At 27.4% G+C, this 16,758-nt stretch overlaps 1 pseudogene; it reads right to left on the bottom strand.

Annotated features, from left to right (window-relative positions):
* Nucleotides 1-15,760: 15,760 nt before the first annotated feature.
* LOC132310826 (small nucleolar RNA R71) lies at nt 15,761-15,859 on the bottom strand (annotated as a pseudogene).
* Between the last annotated feature and the right edge of the window lie 899 nt (nt 15,860-16,758).

The raw sequence follows: 16,758 nt of genomic DNA, 5'->3' as shown, positions 1-16,758 counted from the left end.
AGTCCGAAAATAAAAATAACGTATTTTATTATGTATATAAAGTAAAAGGATATTTTTTATTGAATTTTTGAACTATTAAGTTTTTGGGATCGAACCTACCTAAATTTGGATCGATCAGTATGAGTATGTGTATGTAATATTAAATGGGTAGATTAATGATTAATTAGTTACTAACTAATTTAATATTCATATTATGTGAGGGTTAGTAGCTACCAAAGTTGCCTAACTATAATGGTCGATGAATATTAATTTTAGTAGTAAATATAACTTAATGATGAATTAATCTCTGTCTAATCTAATATTCATATTATGTGAAGATTGGTTGCTACCAAAGTGGCCCAATCATAATGATTGATGAATATTAATTTTTGTAGTAGATATAATTAATCATAAATTAGTTACTATCTAATTTAATATTCATATTATGTAAAGGTTGGTAGTTACCAAAGTGGCCTAACTATAATAGTTAATGAATATTAATTTTAGTAGTATACATAATTTCAATATTTCATTAATTATGATTCTTATTATTTTTTGTGATATTCATGAATATTGAGTTTATTTAGTTATGAGAAATAATTTTCCAAAGGGAATTGATTTTCAAGTGATTAAATAAAAATTAAGGGATTGCATGTATTTTTTAATTAGGTAGATATAGGATATCCAAAGATAACTTATTTGTTTAATTAAATAATACATCACCAATGAAGGTATACATATAAATACAAATAAGCATCATTATTAGTATTTTATAGTTGCCACCCAAATGGGTACTATAGTTATACATTGTATTTATATTTTTAAGTTATATATACGTGTTGTTAACTCAAAGCATTATTGTTGTGAGCATTTTATTTTATTATGTTTGTTTTATTACATCCCTTAATTCGCATGTTACATCTGTTCTAATTGTCAATAGGACTAACTTCTCATAATGGAATGAGTAAATTAAGTTCAAAATTTAGGTGTGCTAAATCAAGATTTAGCATTTTAAATTAAGAACTTACTGTTATTACTGATAAAAACAGTGAGGAAGAAAAGATTTTCCATAAAACATGGGAGAGATCGAATAGATTAAGTGTTATAGTTATGCGAATAATTGTTTCCCATAGTGATAGTGCTAAAGAATATTTTGACTAGAAGAATGTTTTCATATTGTAGATAAATATCTAAAATGAAAATTATTAATTTATATCACTACTATGCAATTTTGTTGGTACTCTTACCATGTATGAGTATATTTTTTTTAGATGACTAATGTTGTTGCAAAATTGAGAACCTTATAGATGATTGTGAATGAGAATTTTCTTATTCAATTTATTCTCAATTTCTTGTCAATTCAGTATGGGTCATAGAGAATTAACATTATTAAGACAACTGGAAAGTGATTTAATTGACCATTATGTTAATTTAGGAGGAGACAAGATTTAAGTAGCAAGGTAATCATTATGTTCATCTGATAACTCAAGAAGTTACAAATAAATTTTGGGAATAAGCTTGAAAATGCATTAAGTGAGCAACACCCAAAATTTAAAGATTTAGGTCAATTTACTAAAAGAAATGAATGTAATAATGAAAAAGTGTCATTAATGTATTGAACACTTTTAGAAAGAATATATGAAATATAAAGAATGATTCGAAAAAAAAAGGGTAAGCTTTTGGCTTTTGTATATTTCGAATTACTTATTGAAAGTCTTTCTAATACATGATAGGTTGACTTAAGTACTAATGTTTATGTTTCTAATAAATGCAAGAATTTCTTGTGGCATAAATCACAAATTCAAATAAGAATTTCTTATTTATGATAATTGGGAAAAAGTTTTGTTGAAACTATTGTGACATTATGTTTAATGTTAGACAGTGGATTTTATTTAAATTGCTTTAAATTTAAATTATTTTAAATTATTTTATATTTATTCAATTTCCCATAATTTGATTTTATTTTAAAATTTTATGTTAATGGTTTTTCATTTAAATTTGATAATGATGTTTATTAAAAAAATTCTAATTTGTGAGGTATGGTATTATTGTTGATGGTTTTTATAAATTCAAACTTAATAGTTTATTTATTAAAAAACCTTTTGATCTTGCATCATAATGTTAGAATTAAGCATAGCTTAATTAATAGAAAATTTATCTTTCTTGTGACATAAAAGACTAGGTCAATATCTAGTGAAAGGTTAGAAAATTTAGTGAATGATGTGATTTTTCTGAATCTAAACTTTACTGATTTTGGTATGTATAGATTGTATTAAGGGTAAACAAACCAAACACACAAAAAAATGAGCCACAATAAGTACATAACTTCTTGAAATTTTTTCATACAGACATTTGTAGACCTTCCGATGTTCCATCTTTTGGAGGAAAAAAGTATTTTATCGTCTTTTTAGTTGATTTTTCACGTTATGGATATATTTATTTGTTGTATGAAAAATCTCAAACAGTGGGTACTCTCGAAGTATACATAAATGAGGTTAAAAAATAACTAAATAGAAAAGTGAAAATCATAAAGTCATATAGAGGTGGTGAATATTATGGAAAGTATGATGAAACGGGTTAATACTCTAACCGTTTGTTAAACTCCTTAAAATGTATGACATTTGTGTTCAATACACTTTGTTATACATGCCACAGCAAAAACGTGTAGCTATAAGGTGTAATCGTATTCTTATGGAATTGGTTAGGAGTATGTTAAGTAATTCCTCATTACCCATAATGTTGTGGATGTTAAGTAATCTAAAGGGTACAAGTTTTACTATACTAAACATAGTACGATAATTATTGAAACCGATAATGTCAGATTCATTGAGAATGGTGAAGTCAGTGGGAGTGATAAAAATAAGAATGTGATCATTCAAGAAATTATGGTATAAATTTATTTATCCATAACTTTTAAGGAAATAATTATTCTTTCAATTGTTGAACCGTAAAAAATAATTGAATGATCAACAACTCCATAATGAGATTGTTACCAATGAATAGATTGTAGATGAATCATAAGGAATAACATTAAGACGATCTCATAGGGAAAGGATATCTGCTATTCCGGATGACTATATGATATATCTGCAAGAATCTGATTTTGATATATGGTGAGATATATACAGATCCGATTACATATTCACAAGCCATTAGCAGTAATGATTTTACTAAATGGATTAGTGCCATGAATAAAGAGATTATAAAGAAACCTTCTCTCCAGTATCTAAGAAGGAATCTTTTAAAATATCATGGCATTAGTAACTTATTATGATTTAGAGTTACATCAAATGGATGTGAATACAACTTTTATGAATGGGAGTTTATAAGTGAAAGTCCATATGGAACAACCTGAAGGCTTCACATTAGTGGGTAAAGAATTCATGGTCTGTAAACTTAAGATATCAATATATGGATTTAAACAAGCTTTCTAACAATGGTATATTAAGTTTAATAATACCATTATTTCTTTTAGTTTTAAGGAAAACACTGTTAATCAGTGTATATACTAGAAGGTTAGTGGGAGTAAGTTTATATTTCTGATTCTATGTATTGATGATATTTTATTTGCTAGTAGTGATCTTAGTTTATTTTATGAAACTAAAAGTTATCTCTAAGAACTTTGAACTTTGAACTTTGGACTTTGGATGAGGCATCCTACGTGATAGTAATAGAAATATTTTATAATAGATCACGCGAATTTTTAGGGTTATCTCAGAAAGCAATATTGAAAGAGTTCTAGAAAGATTTGGTATGGAACATTATCCAACCAGTATTGCTCCATACATAAAAAGAGGATAAATTCAGCCTAATGCAATCCCAAAGAATGAGTTAGCTAGAAGGTAAACAAGCGAAAAATATTCCATATCATATATTGTGGAGTTTGATGTATATACAAGTTGGTATATGATAAAAGATTATATGCTCACACTTAGGAAGATATTTTTTAATTAGTTATTTGTTTCTTTTGGCTGGAAGAACAATATTATGAAAAAGTATAAAGTACTTTTTTATTATTTTGTCTATTATGAATTTTTAATTTGTAGCATGTTTTGAGGTTACAATTTATTATTGCTGAATTTATTTCAGGATTTGGAGTTATGGGTACCATTTTCAGATTGCTGAAAATTTATACTGCAATTGTTGATCTTCTTGTATGAAAAATGATAGGTATTCTAAAGTTGAAATACTTTATCATTAAAGAAAATGTTTAGAAACAACGAATGTCTATTGAATATATAAGCACACATCTTATGATTGCAATCCGTTAACGAATAGACTACCACCCAAGACATTTATGGAACATGTTAAAAGAATGGGTCTTGAATGTAGTCAATGATGATTATTTTTTAATTGTAGATTGCTTAACAGTGCTTATATATATTTAACATTTTACGCTCATTAAATGTGTTTATAAAATTTCCTATTAATTAATGTACATGTACGTATTGCTTTAATAAATGGTAACAGGAATAGTTTTGAAAAAGACATTATTGTTAGATCATTATTGATACTTCTTATTTATAGACTACGTTGAATAAGTTACTAGTGTTGTGGTACATGGAAGAGACTGTGTCATTTAGGGACATACAACCGCCATGACTCATATTGGTAGTTTGTTTACCATGGTATTTATGATGACCAACTTAATACTTTAATCTGATTTATGATGCACACTAATGACTATTTTACTAAACTACTACAGAAATTATCATATGTGCCAAGTGGGAGAATGTAAGATTCTTTATTTAATTGTGGCCCACATGATTTGGACATGTGACATATTACTTGGTGGCTAAGTAAATATATATCAATTAATATTATTTATTTTTGGTCAACTTATAATTACCTTTTTGGTAATTATTTATTGGAGAAGTGTTTTCCTTTCTTATTCCTTACTTTGATGGAAAGTAGAATTATGTTACTAAAAGGAAAATTGGTCCTCTCTCTGCCTTTATAAAAGTGCATATACTCCATCAATTTATGTACGATTAATGATACAACACTATAATGTTTATGTGTGCAAAAGGCCAAGAGAGAGAATTAGTTTTCACCTTTGCCTGTTGATCAGAGTTGCAGATTAGTTTGTAGTTAAATGATCTAGACGTTGGATTTAATCTCAATAAGGTTTGATATCATGAATCGAGGTATTTATATCTAACCATTTATTTATGCATTATAGATATGTGAAAATCATGAAGTTCTAAGATATGGGATTCATGTAAATTTGTGATTAATGGCTTAACACGAATTGTTAAAGTTTACATATCTATCTATATTTATCTATATCTATCTATACTATTCTAAAAGTGTGAGAAATTTCTTAACACTTTTGATTTTTTTTTTTTTTTCACATATAAAAAGTTTATTAAAGTATTAATTCAAACTGCACATGGACATTAATTCAAAAAAAAATAGCACATCCCACATATATCTATATCTATCTATATATATATATCTATACTATTCTAAAAGTGTAAGAAATTTCTTAACACTTTGGATGTTTTTTATGGTATGAATTATTACATGATTTAATGAGAACCTGAATATCTTCATACTATTGTGTTAGAAGTTTAAGAATTGCAACAACCAAAAAAATGTATCATTATGGTATGAATAATTACATAATTTAATGAGACGTTTTTATGAAAAAAAAATTAAAAAAATTAAGAAATAGAGAAAGTGCTTTACACATTAAAATTTGAAATTAAAAAATGTTAAGAAATTCTTTACACTTTTAGTATTTTTTAAAGAAATATTGTGGATTAGGAGATATGAAAAAAGTTTAGAAATTCAAAAAATTCTTTACACTTTTAGAATAAAAAATATATTATTTTAGGTATAGATATATAACCAAAAAGATACATTTAACAAAATTATTTTATTTAACAAATATGAAAAATGTTTAGAAATTCAAAAAATTCTTTACATTTTTAGAATAAAAAATAAATTATTTTAGGTATAAATATATGTAACCAAAAAATACATTTCAACAACAAAAAAAAAAGTCTTATTATGGTATGAATTATTACATGATTTAATGAGAACCTGAATATCACCATACTATTGTGTTAGAAGTTCAAGAATTGCAACAACCAAAAAATTGTATCATTATGGTATGAATAATTACATAATTTAATGAGACATTTTTATGAAAAACAAATTAAAAATATTAAGAAATAGAGAAAGTGCTTTACACATTAAAATTTGAAATTAAAAAAATGTTAAAAAATTCTTTACACTTTTAGTATTTTTTTTTTTTTTTTTTTTTTTTTTAATATTGTGGATTAGGCCATGTAATTTTTGGAGAAGAAAAATGGGTTGCCTTTTAAAAAGTGGGATGAAAATTGTTTTTCTTTTCTTTTTTCCCCTTTTTTCTAAATATTGATTCCGGTATGTGTGTAGTTAGTTATAAAAAGTATTTTTATTAACTCTTTATTTTAACCATTAAATAAATATTCTAATTCAAAATTGTTAAAAATGATAAGAAATAATAAAAATATATATACACTCATTAATCATATGTGACTATTGGAATTCAAAGATCAATCATATTTAAAAGCAAACCTGTTCCTTCCCAAAAATTTCCTCCCAAAAAAACTTCGTTTAAAAAACAAATAAACAAACAACAAACAAAAAAAGAAAACATAAAAAGGAAAGGAAAAAATGTACCATTTTTTGTTTTTAAAACACACGTCTACCCAACTTCAGACATTTTCTCTATTTCTAAATATTTTTTGTTATTTTAAATTTAGAAATTTTATTAATGTATATATCAACTATATATAATGGTTTAAAATGCCTCCAGAAAGGTTAAAACAAAAAAAGTTGATTAAAGCATAATGAATCATGCCTCATTAATAATATAGATTATAAATGTATATATTATATATGACGTAATATTTTATGAAAAAAGTTGAGGAGAGCCAAAAAAAACATGTTTTTAATCCGATTAAAAGTGAAATGGTACCCTTGGAATTTTCAACCTTAAATTATATTTTATTAAAACTATATTATTTTTATTTTGATACTTAAATTCTCCAACCAAGTATTTCTTAACTCTTTTTTTTTTTTTTCACTTTAAATTAAATCCAATTTCATTAAAAAGTATTAGTGGACATTAATTACTTGAATTTCATTTCATGTTTTTAATGGTCGATAACCTTTCGGATTTTCAACCTAAAAAAATGTCATTAAAAGTGGACTACAAAACATGTACAACCTCTTGGAATTTTTATCCTTAAATTTCATTAAAAGTTTATTATTTTTATGTTTAATGCAAAACTTTTGTAATTCTTGAAATTTCCAAACTTTAATAGTATTTGATGTCTCTTAAAATTTTGAACAATAATATAAAAGTCTATTATATAAATAGAGGTAACAATTACAAGATCAAGCTCTAATATTGAGGGAGCAGTAAGATTAGATGTCAACAAGAGCATTACAAGTAGGGATCACAAGAAGGAGAAGTATCAAGGAGCATATTTCATCAATTAGCTTTGGTAGTGAGGATGAGAATTCATGTGCGACAAATTAGGAGCATCAATTAGCTTGATTAAGTTATTTGCTTGTTTTGAATCATCTACTCAGTTTAACTCATAGTGATGAATTCATATTAAATTGTTTTAACATTAGGCGTAGTGATGATAAAATGATTGTTAGGTTTCGTTCAACAAATTAACAATTATTGAGTTTTTTTGTACTCATATTTAAGTACGTATTTGAATATGAGTATTTTGTTGTATTCTTCCTTTAGATTACATGTACCCCATTTTTTTTTTTTTCTTTTTTCCTAATGAGGACTTGAGTTTGGTTGTTCATGTTATCCAAAGCCTTCAATTGTTTTGGTTTTCATTTGATTTGCATTTGTTAATTCAATTTTTTAAACATTTTTGCTTAATCTTTCTTAGTCCTGTTTCTTGAAAAAATTTAGATAGTATTTGTATGTCAACTTGTTTCTATGAGTTTTGGATTACTATTTTTTCTTTTTTCTTTCTCCATTGTATTTATTTTTTGAAAGTTCATTCATCTCGAGAAACTTGAGTCCATGAAAGGAAAGTCTTAACAAAAATGTTATAATGCTATAGAAAGAAGAAGTGTCTTCTTTCTTACAATGCAAAATGTTGTAAGGTTATTCCTTTTGTGCTTGATCCATGTGGATTACAAAATGATAATTATATATATATATATATATATATATATATATATATATAAACAATTATATTTTAGTGATGATCAAAGGATTATTAGATTTCGTTCAATAAATTAATAATTATTGAGTTTTCTTGTACTCATATTGAAATACTTATTTGAATATGAGTATTTTGTTGTATTATTCCTTAGGATTACATGTACTTTTTTTTTTTTTTTTTTTTTTCCTAATGAGGACTTGAGTTTGGTTGTTCATGTTATCGAGAGCCTTCAATTGTTTTGGTTTTCATTTGATTTGCATTTCTTAATTCAATTTTTAAAACATTATTGCTTAATTAGATAGTATTACGTCAACTTGTTTCTGTGAGTTTTGGATTGCTATTTTTTCTTTTTTCTTTCTTCATTGTATTTATTTTTTGAAAGTTCGTTCATCTCGAGAAATTTGAGCTCATGAAAGGAATGCCTTAACAAAAATGTTATAATGTTATAGAAAAAAGAAGTGTCTTCTTTCTTATAATACAAAATGTTGAAGGGTTATTCCTTTTGTACTTGATCCATGTGGATTACAAAATGATAATTTTAATTGTAATTAATTTTAATTTTATTAGGTAATTTTGAGTTTTATAGAATTTATATCAATTAATAAATAAATACTTATTTTGTTAATTTGAATTAATTTTAATTTTATTAGGTAATTTTGAGTTTTATAGAATTTATATCGTGAGATATAATAATTAATGAGAGCTCTTTTTGGTGAATTAAACTCTTTTATATTTTGTTAATTTGAAAGTTTATATTTTGTTAATTTGAATTAATTTGAATTTTATTAGGTAATTTTGAGTTTTATAAAATTTATATCAATTAATAAATAAATACTGAAACTCTTTGCACGAAGGCCGAGAAAGTAGTACTACACTTGATCTTAGCCAAAAGACCAAGAAAAGTTAGCCAAAAGGCCGATCCAAAAAAATTTAGTACTATACTTGATCTTAGCCAAAAGGCCGAGAAGGTGTGATTATTATTTCTTTAACTTTATAGTTTTATAAGAGGCTTTCATGTAATCATTTTTACTTAAAATCAATGCGGGACTTTGTAATTTGAATTAAACTCTTTTTATATTTTGTTAATTTGAATTAATTTTAATTTTATTAGGTAATTTTGAGTTTTATAGAATTTATATTTTTTTAATAAATAAATACTGAAATACTGAAACATTGAAACTTTTATAAGAGGCTTTCATGTAATCCTTTTTACTTAAAACCAATGTGAGACTTTGTAATTTGAATTAAACTCTTTTTATATTTTGTTAATTTGAATTAATTTTAATTTTATTAGGCAATTTTGAGTTTTATAGAATTTATATTAATTAATAAATAAATACTTACTTTGTTAATTTGAATTAATTTTAATTTTATTAGGTAATTTTGAGTTTTATAGAATTTATATCATGGGATATAATAATTAATGAGAGTTCTTTATTGTGAATTAAACTCTTTTATATTTTGTTAATTTGAATTTTATTAGGTAATTTTAAGTTTTATAGAATTTATATCAATTAATAAATAAATACTGAAACTCTTTGCACAAAGGTCGAGAAAGTAGTATTACATTTGATTTTAACCAAAAGACCAAGAAAGGTTAGCCAAAAGGCCGAGAAGGTGTGATTATTATTTCTTTAGTTCTATAGTTTTATAAGAGACTTTCATATAATCTTTTTTACTAAAAACCAATGTGGGACTTTATAATTTGAATTAAACTCTTTTTATATTTTGTTAATTTGAATTAATTTTAATTTTATTAGGTAATTTTGAGTTTTATAGAATTTATATCAATTAATAAATAAATACTGAAACACTTTGCACATTTAATAATAGTATAGATATAAATATAGAATTTATATCGTGGGATATAATAATTAATAAGAGCTCTTTATTGTGAATTAAACTCTTTTATATTTTGTTAATTTGAATTAATTTGAATTTTATTAGGTAATTTTGAGTTTTATAGAATTTATATCAATTAATAAATAAATGCTGAAATTCTTTGTACAAAGGCTGAGAAAGTTGTACTACACTTGATTTTAGCCAAAACACCAAGAAAAGTTAGCCAAAAGGCTGACCCAAAAAAATTTAGTACTACACTTGATCTTAGCCAAAAGGTCGAGAAGGTGTGATTATTATTTCTTTAGCTCTATAGTTTTATAAGAAGCTTTCATGTAATCATTTTTACTTAAAACCAATGTGGAACTTTGTAATTTGAATTAAACTCTTTTATACTTTGTTAATTTGAATTAATTTGAATTTTATTAGGTAATTTGAGTTTTATAGAATTTATATCAATTAATAAATAAATACTGAAACTCTTTGTACAGGCCGAGAAAGTACTACTACACTTGATCTTAGCCAAAAGACCAAGAAAGGTTAGCCAAAAGGCCGACCCAAAAAAATTTAGTACTACACTTGGTTTTAGCCAAAAGACCGAGAAGGTGTGATTATTATTTCTTTAGCTCTATAGTTTTATAAAAAGCTTTCATGTAATCATTTTTACTTAAAACCAATGTGGGACTTTGTAATTTGAATTAAACTCTTTTTGTATTTTGTTAATTTTAATTTTATTAGGTAATTTTGAGTTTTATAGAATTTATATCAATTAATAAATAAATACTGAAATACTAAAACACTGAAACACATTTAATAATAGTACAGATATCAAGTAGTTAAATAAAAATAATTACAACAGATACAAAGTAGAGACACGATTTAATGTTTTTTAGAATTCCAAACTGAATAGGAATTAAAAATTATAATAATTGTTGTTAAGAAAATATTTAATGTATAGTATTTTATAACTCATTCAAATTATTGTATAGAAAAGTATACGTGTAATATACGTGTGTGTGTGTGTGTGTGTGTATTTGGAAAAAAAAAATTTAATAAATGTAATTTAGCATTGAAAGGTATTAATTCTTGATTTTAATTCATAGAAAATAATTTAAAATCAATGAAAATGTATATAGATCGAAATAATCATAAGTGTACCAAATGATGTGTATTGAGAAAAGGAAAAGACTTGTGATTTAGGAAAAATTTTAATAAATATAATTTAGCTTTAAAAAGTATTAATTTTTGTTTTAATTCATATTAAATAATTTAAATCAATGAAAAGTATCTAAATAATTTAAAAAAATGCTTATACTTTTTTTTTTTTTTTTTTTCCATAAATAAAATGCTTACACTTCGACTATGTAAGTAGTATTCAATGTTGGCAACTCAAGTGACATAATTGTTGAATGAATTATAATAAATAATAAAATTTAAATATATGTTAGCTGGACAACTGATCGAAGTGATACAAGCACTGAAGGAATAATAATAAGCAAGAAAATTTAAATAAATATGTAAGAGATATATAAATATAAAAAATAGATAGATGTATGATACTAAGATACTACCTTTAAATATAACAGGAATAAATATATATTATAAATATAACAAGAATAAAAAATAGATAGATATAAAAACTTCTTGATCCTTTATAGGCATATATATATATATGTGTGTGTGTGTGTGTTAGATTTGGTTCTACGTTCCACAATGGGGATGAATAGGAGATATATATATATATATATATATAACAACCACTCGTTTGCTGGGTTAGAAGGCTTTAAGCAATTAATAATAAAACAAAAACTTGTTGGGGGATTTTGCAACTATTTCTCCTCTTCGGGGGTATTTAGGGAATTTTGCAAATTCAAGTTTGCTCATTTGCTGAAAAAACAGGGGGGTATTTCACACTTTTGCCTTTAATGATTAATTCATCACATGCATTGAACGTGAATTTTGCTAGTCATTTTATAAATGCCCTATCATATTCTCATATTTCATTTAAAAGTGAGTAAAAAGAAAGTGAAAACAGGAAAATGAGAAGTTTTTGTCCCTATGATTATTTTTGAGTAATTTACACTGAGACCCTGTGGTTTGGATTTATTACAGGTAAATACAACTTAACAACTTTTTGAGCAATGACAACCCTTGTCAGATTTAGGATCCAAACACAACCTAAAATAATTGAAATGTCTAGTTTGCCCCCAATAAAATATTAATTTTTCATGTAAAATATTATAATACCCCTAATTTTTTGAAATTTATTTAATTATTTTAATTGTATTTTTATTTAATTTTGTGACTATTTGCTTAATTGCTTTTATATTTAATTGTGTGTTTAATTGATTAATTATTTTCTTTAATTATTTTATTTGAATTGATTAAATTAATTTATGTTAGCTAATTGTATATGTATTTTAGGCCTGTTTGGTATCTGTTTCGGTCTAAGTGTTCTTACTCCAGGCCCGCTACAGTACCATTATTGAGGCCCAAAACATGTTTGGGGAGGCCTGTGTTGCTTTCAACAGTGTCAGAACAACTTTCAAAATTTGGGCCAAAACTTGAAACAGGAAAATGGTGTTTTACGATGTTTCAAACACTGTTTGGGCTATAACATAACTGTAGTGGAGGAAGCAAAAATCCACTTTGAAGAACGCTGAAAAGTGCGCATTTAAACCCCTTAAGCGTGAGTATTCTAGGACCTTTATCTATCTTATTTCCCCGTTTTATACTAATTTCGTGTTATTGCCTTTTTTAGGTGCTTATCCCAAAAATAAGTCAATTCTGCCAAATAAGAGCATTAAAGAAGTTAACTCAAGCTGAATGGAAGAAAGGAGCAAAGTGGAAGCAGATTGACGTATAGTGTGGAAATTCAGTATGTTCGATTAATCTCAGCAATTCTCAGATCGATCGAAAGTTCATTGATCTAAACAATTTAAGATGGATCCAAGCCTTTGTCTTTATCTGAAAGAATCCAACAAGTTCGATCGATCCAACATTTCCCAGATCGATCGAAATGATTTGATCTTATCCACACCTACCACCCACCTACCACTTTTGTCTTCTTCCTAAAAGTATCTCAGAGATTTGTCTTTATTCAAAAAGGTGCCGCCAAGGATGATTGATCTCTGTAGCATTCGATGGATCTTAGCCATGTTCGATCGATCTCAACACAGTTCGACCGATCGAACTTCCTCAAGTCAGAAAAAAAATAGATTCCAGCTCATTAAAAGTTGGGTCATGGTGCAATCATTGGAGGGACCTTGGTGTACGAGCCCAGACCATTGGGTGACATTTTGACCTACCTATATAAGGATTGAGAGCCACTTTTAGAGCATAGTTGTTATTCATAACTTGTAATTTTTATCTTGGAGAAGAGGCTAGAGATTAGAGAGTTTTTACACATTTTGGGAGTTCTTCCATCCTTCTAGGGTTTCCATCAAGAAGGAGGTCATTTATACTATGAAGATAGCCCTTGAGGGTTGGATGACTACTTCAATGAGTGGCTAGACATCTACTTGGGGCTAGAGTAGCTCCTAAGTTTGCTTCCTAGACTTAGTTCTTTGTATATTTTTGGGGATTTATTTGTAACAATGTTTTGATCTTGGATTTATATATATCTTGTGGTTTCTACTTGATGTGTATGGATTAATGCTTTCAATTGATTATCTACTTCTAACCATATGTCTATGTATGCTAGAATAGATGATTTATATGTTTTTCTCTAGATTTAGTGGAATTTATGCATGTCTATGTGTATGGATGAAGTTAATCTAGAGATGGTCAAAACATAGAGCTTAATTGAACACTTTTGCAATTTATTTGATGGTTCACACTTGTTTCTTGATGGATTGTACCACAACTTTAGTTTATTTAGTTAAATTTCATGTCTTTAGTGTAGATGTAGTGTAGTTGCTTTAAATTCATAGATAGGTGGACAATCTACTCTTGTTTATTGGTGTTCCATATTTATGAATGCATTTGGTGTATGTTTTTAGATAGTTGTGTGTGCATAAATTGTGGTTTCATTGAATGGATTTTGGTCTCATTTGATAGATTGTGCTTTCCATTTGATTTGGCTTGACAATCTATGCTTATTTGCCATCCATGCCTAGTTTCAATTAATGTTACACACACAGACACAAGTTACAAGTCAATTTCCCCATTAATATACAATTGCTAGTGTCTAATGAAGTCAAACTTAGTGGTGAGCTCTAGTACCCCAAGTCCTCCCCTCTATATCTTTCTCTACTTTATTAATCATTAAATTTTGTTGACTTTAATTTCATTTTCATAATAGCTTAACCAACCAATCTTTGATCACTTGACCTACTAACCCTATTTATTGTTTCCATCACAAAGGCACCCATAAATCCCTTGGGACGATCCCTACTCACGCTAGCTATATTTTTAGTTAGAGGTAGTGGTGGCTTTTACAAATTTAAAACTTGGCCACATTGCACACTCACACTCTTAGTTCATATCATTTTGCAAACTTTTGGTGTATCGGTATGGCACACACCAAGTTTTTAGCGCCGTTGCCAGGGATTCAATTGGCTACGCCGTGTTTTGGAAACAAATAGGAATTAGTACTCTTTTGATCGTGTCTTTTCTTTATTTTTTTCTTCGTTACTTATTGTATTTGTTCTTGATTGACTAGGTGCATTGAGTGAAGGAAGTTGAGCAAAGGAGAATTTAAAACAAGGAGCTAAGTTAAGCACAAAAAGGACTAAAAAAAAAAAATCTGCAAAGCAAGGCTAGAAAGTTGAAAATTAAATTAAAGTTGCTTAAGGACCCTTTGTGAGATCTTTCTAACTCAAGCTCTAGTTAAATCGTCGGCCCGCGTGGAGGCTTGTTTTTCATTTCTTAGATAAATCGTGAGTCCGCGTGGAGGCAATTTACTTTTCCTTGCATGTTGTTCAAGCATGGGAGTATGAGATCAGTGTATGTGGAGGTTTTGTTGATTGATTTGTTGTGGGGCAAAGTTTTTGTTACTTGCTTATTTCTTGTTATTTATTTTGCTAGTGCATGCATGGTCGTAGGTCATTGAATCCTACTCTTGTCCCTCTTAATTTTCATCTTAAATCGGTTATTCGTAATCCTAGGGGAAGAGGTAGTTCTCATCACTCCATTTTATCAATGGAGGAGCAAAATAATGATCATGTGGAAGACCTTGGTTACATAGACCAACAAGGCATCCTCCACCCTAATGTGCATCATGAAAACATTCAAGTACCATTAGGCATGCCTAGAACATTTATTCCACCACAACAACAAGGCCAAATTCCATTAGGAATGCCTCAACCAATCTTTGCTCCACAACCTCTTATGGTTCAAGCTAACCACGGTGTTCGAGTAGCACCACCGGTTGTAAATCCCCCTCTTGCTTTAAGAGACCATTATGTGCCTAATGAATATAATGCACCCACTTGCATTCAATTGCCTCCATTTATAGCACATCACTGTGAAATCAAACCACAAACCATTCAAATGCTTCATAACTATCATGGACTTCCAAGTGAAGAACCCTATAAGCATTTGGATAAGTTTCTTGAAGTGTGTTCCACAGTGAAATACACGGACATGCCAGAAGAAGTGTTAAGACTCAAACTTTTTCCTTTTACCCTCAAAAACAAGGCAAAATATTGGTTTAACAATTTTAGGCCTTTTTCGATAACTTCTTGGGCAGAAATGCAACAAGAGTTCTTGAAGAAGTACTACCCGGTATCAAAGACCAATGCCATGAGAACTTCAATTCGTGAATTTTATCAAGGGGATGGGGAAATGTTTCATGAGGTATGGGAAAGATTTAATGACTTACTTAGGAAGTGCCCACATCATGACATACCTAAGTGGTAATTAGTTCAATACTTCTTTGAAAGTTTACCGGATAATCACAAGAGTATAGTTAATGCATCTATGGGCGGTTCTTATCTTGATAAGCATAAAAATGATGTATGGAAATTGTATGAAAGTATGAGTGAAAATTCCATGCATAGGTCCTTATCTTTTAAAAATGGTAGAAATCTAGGTGGAAGGAAGAATGTTGGATTGTATCAAGTTGACAACTCCAATGATATAGCCGTCGAGCTGAAATCCTTATCTCAAAGGTTTGATCAATTTTTGATTAACCACACTTCAGCGAATCAAATGTCTTCCTCCCCTAATCATTTCATCATCGTGCATCTAATGAATCATGTATGACTTGTTCTAGTGTGTTAAATTCTACTTCCAATTGTGTGATACCTCTAATTTCAAAAGGATAGTCCTAATATTTAATTTATTGTTTTAATTTAATTTTTAATTATTTAATTATTTATTTGAATTATTTGAATTACTTGAATCGCTTGAATTATTTGAATTATTTGACTTATGTGAATTAGTTGAGTTATTTCACTTAATTTTAAATTAGTAAGTTGTTTAAATGACATAATTTTTATTTCTTTGAAACACTATTTTAATTTAATTATTTGTTTTCATTTAATGATTTAGATTAGGGATCTTTTATGATCACGTATATAGCTGACATAATTCATTAATTGAGTTTTCTATGGGCCAACTAAGGATTTAGTGTAGGGTTTGAATTAAATTAGGGTTTGGTGTAAACATATAAATATACGTCATGAAGTTAGGCCTAGGGTTTTAGAACCCTATTCACGTCTGTGGAAGTAGAGAAAGAACAGATGAGGGATTTCAGTAGGAATCGCAGGAACTTTTGAAGACAACGTAGAGATTTTGAACAAAA

This window comes from Cornus florida, unplaced genomic scaffold (genome assembly GCF_030987335.1).
Source record: "Cornus florida cultivar Cherokee Brave unplaced genomic scaffold, ASM3098733v1 CherokeeBrave_3.0.0_Hap2_Chr05, whole genome shotgun sequence".
Classification (NCBI taxonomy): Eukaryota; Viridiplantae; Streptophyta; class Magnoliopsida; order Cornales; family Cornaceae; genus Cornus; species Cornus florida.
The sequence above is the reverse complement of the archived record's forward strand: the minus strand, read 5'-3'. Positions and strand labels throughout refer to the sequence as shown.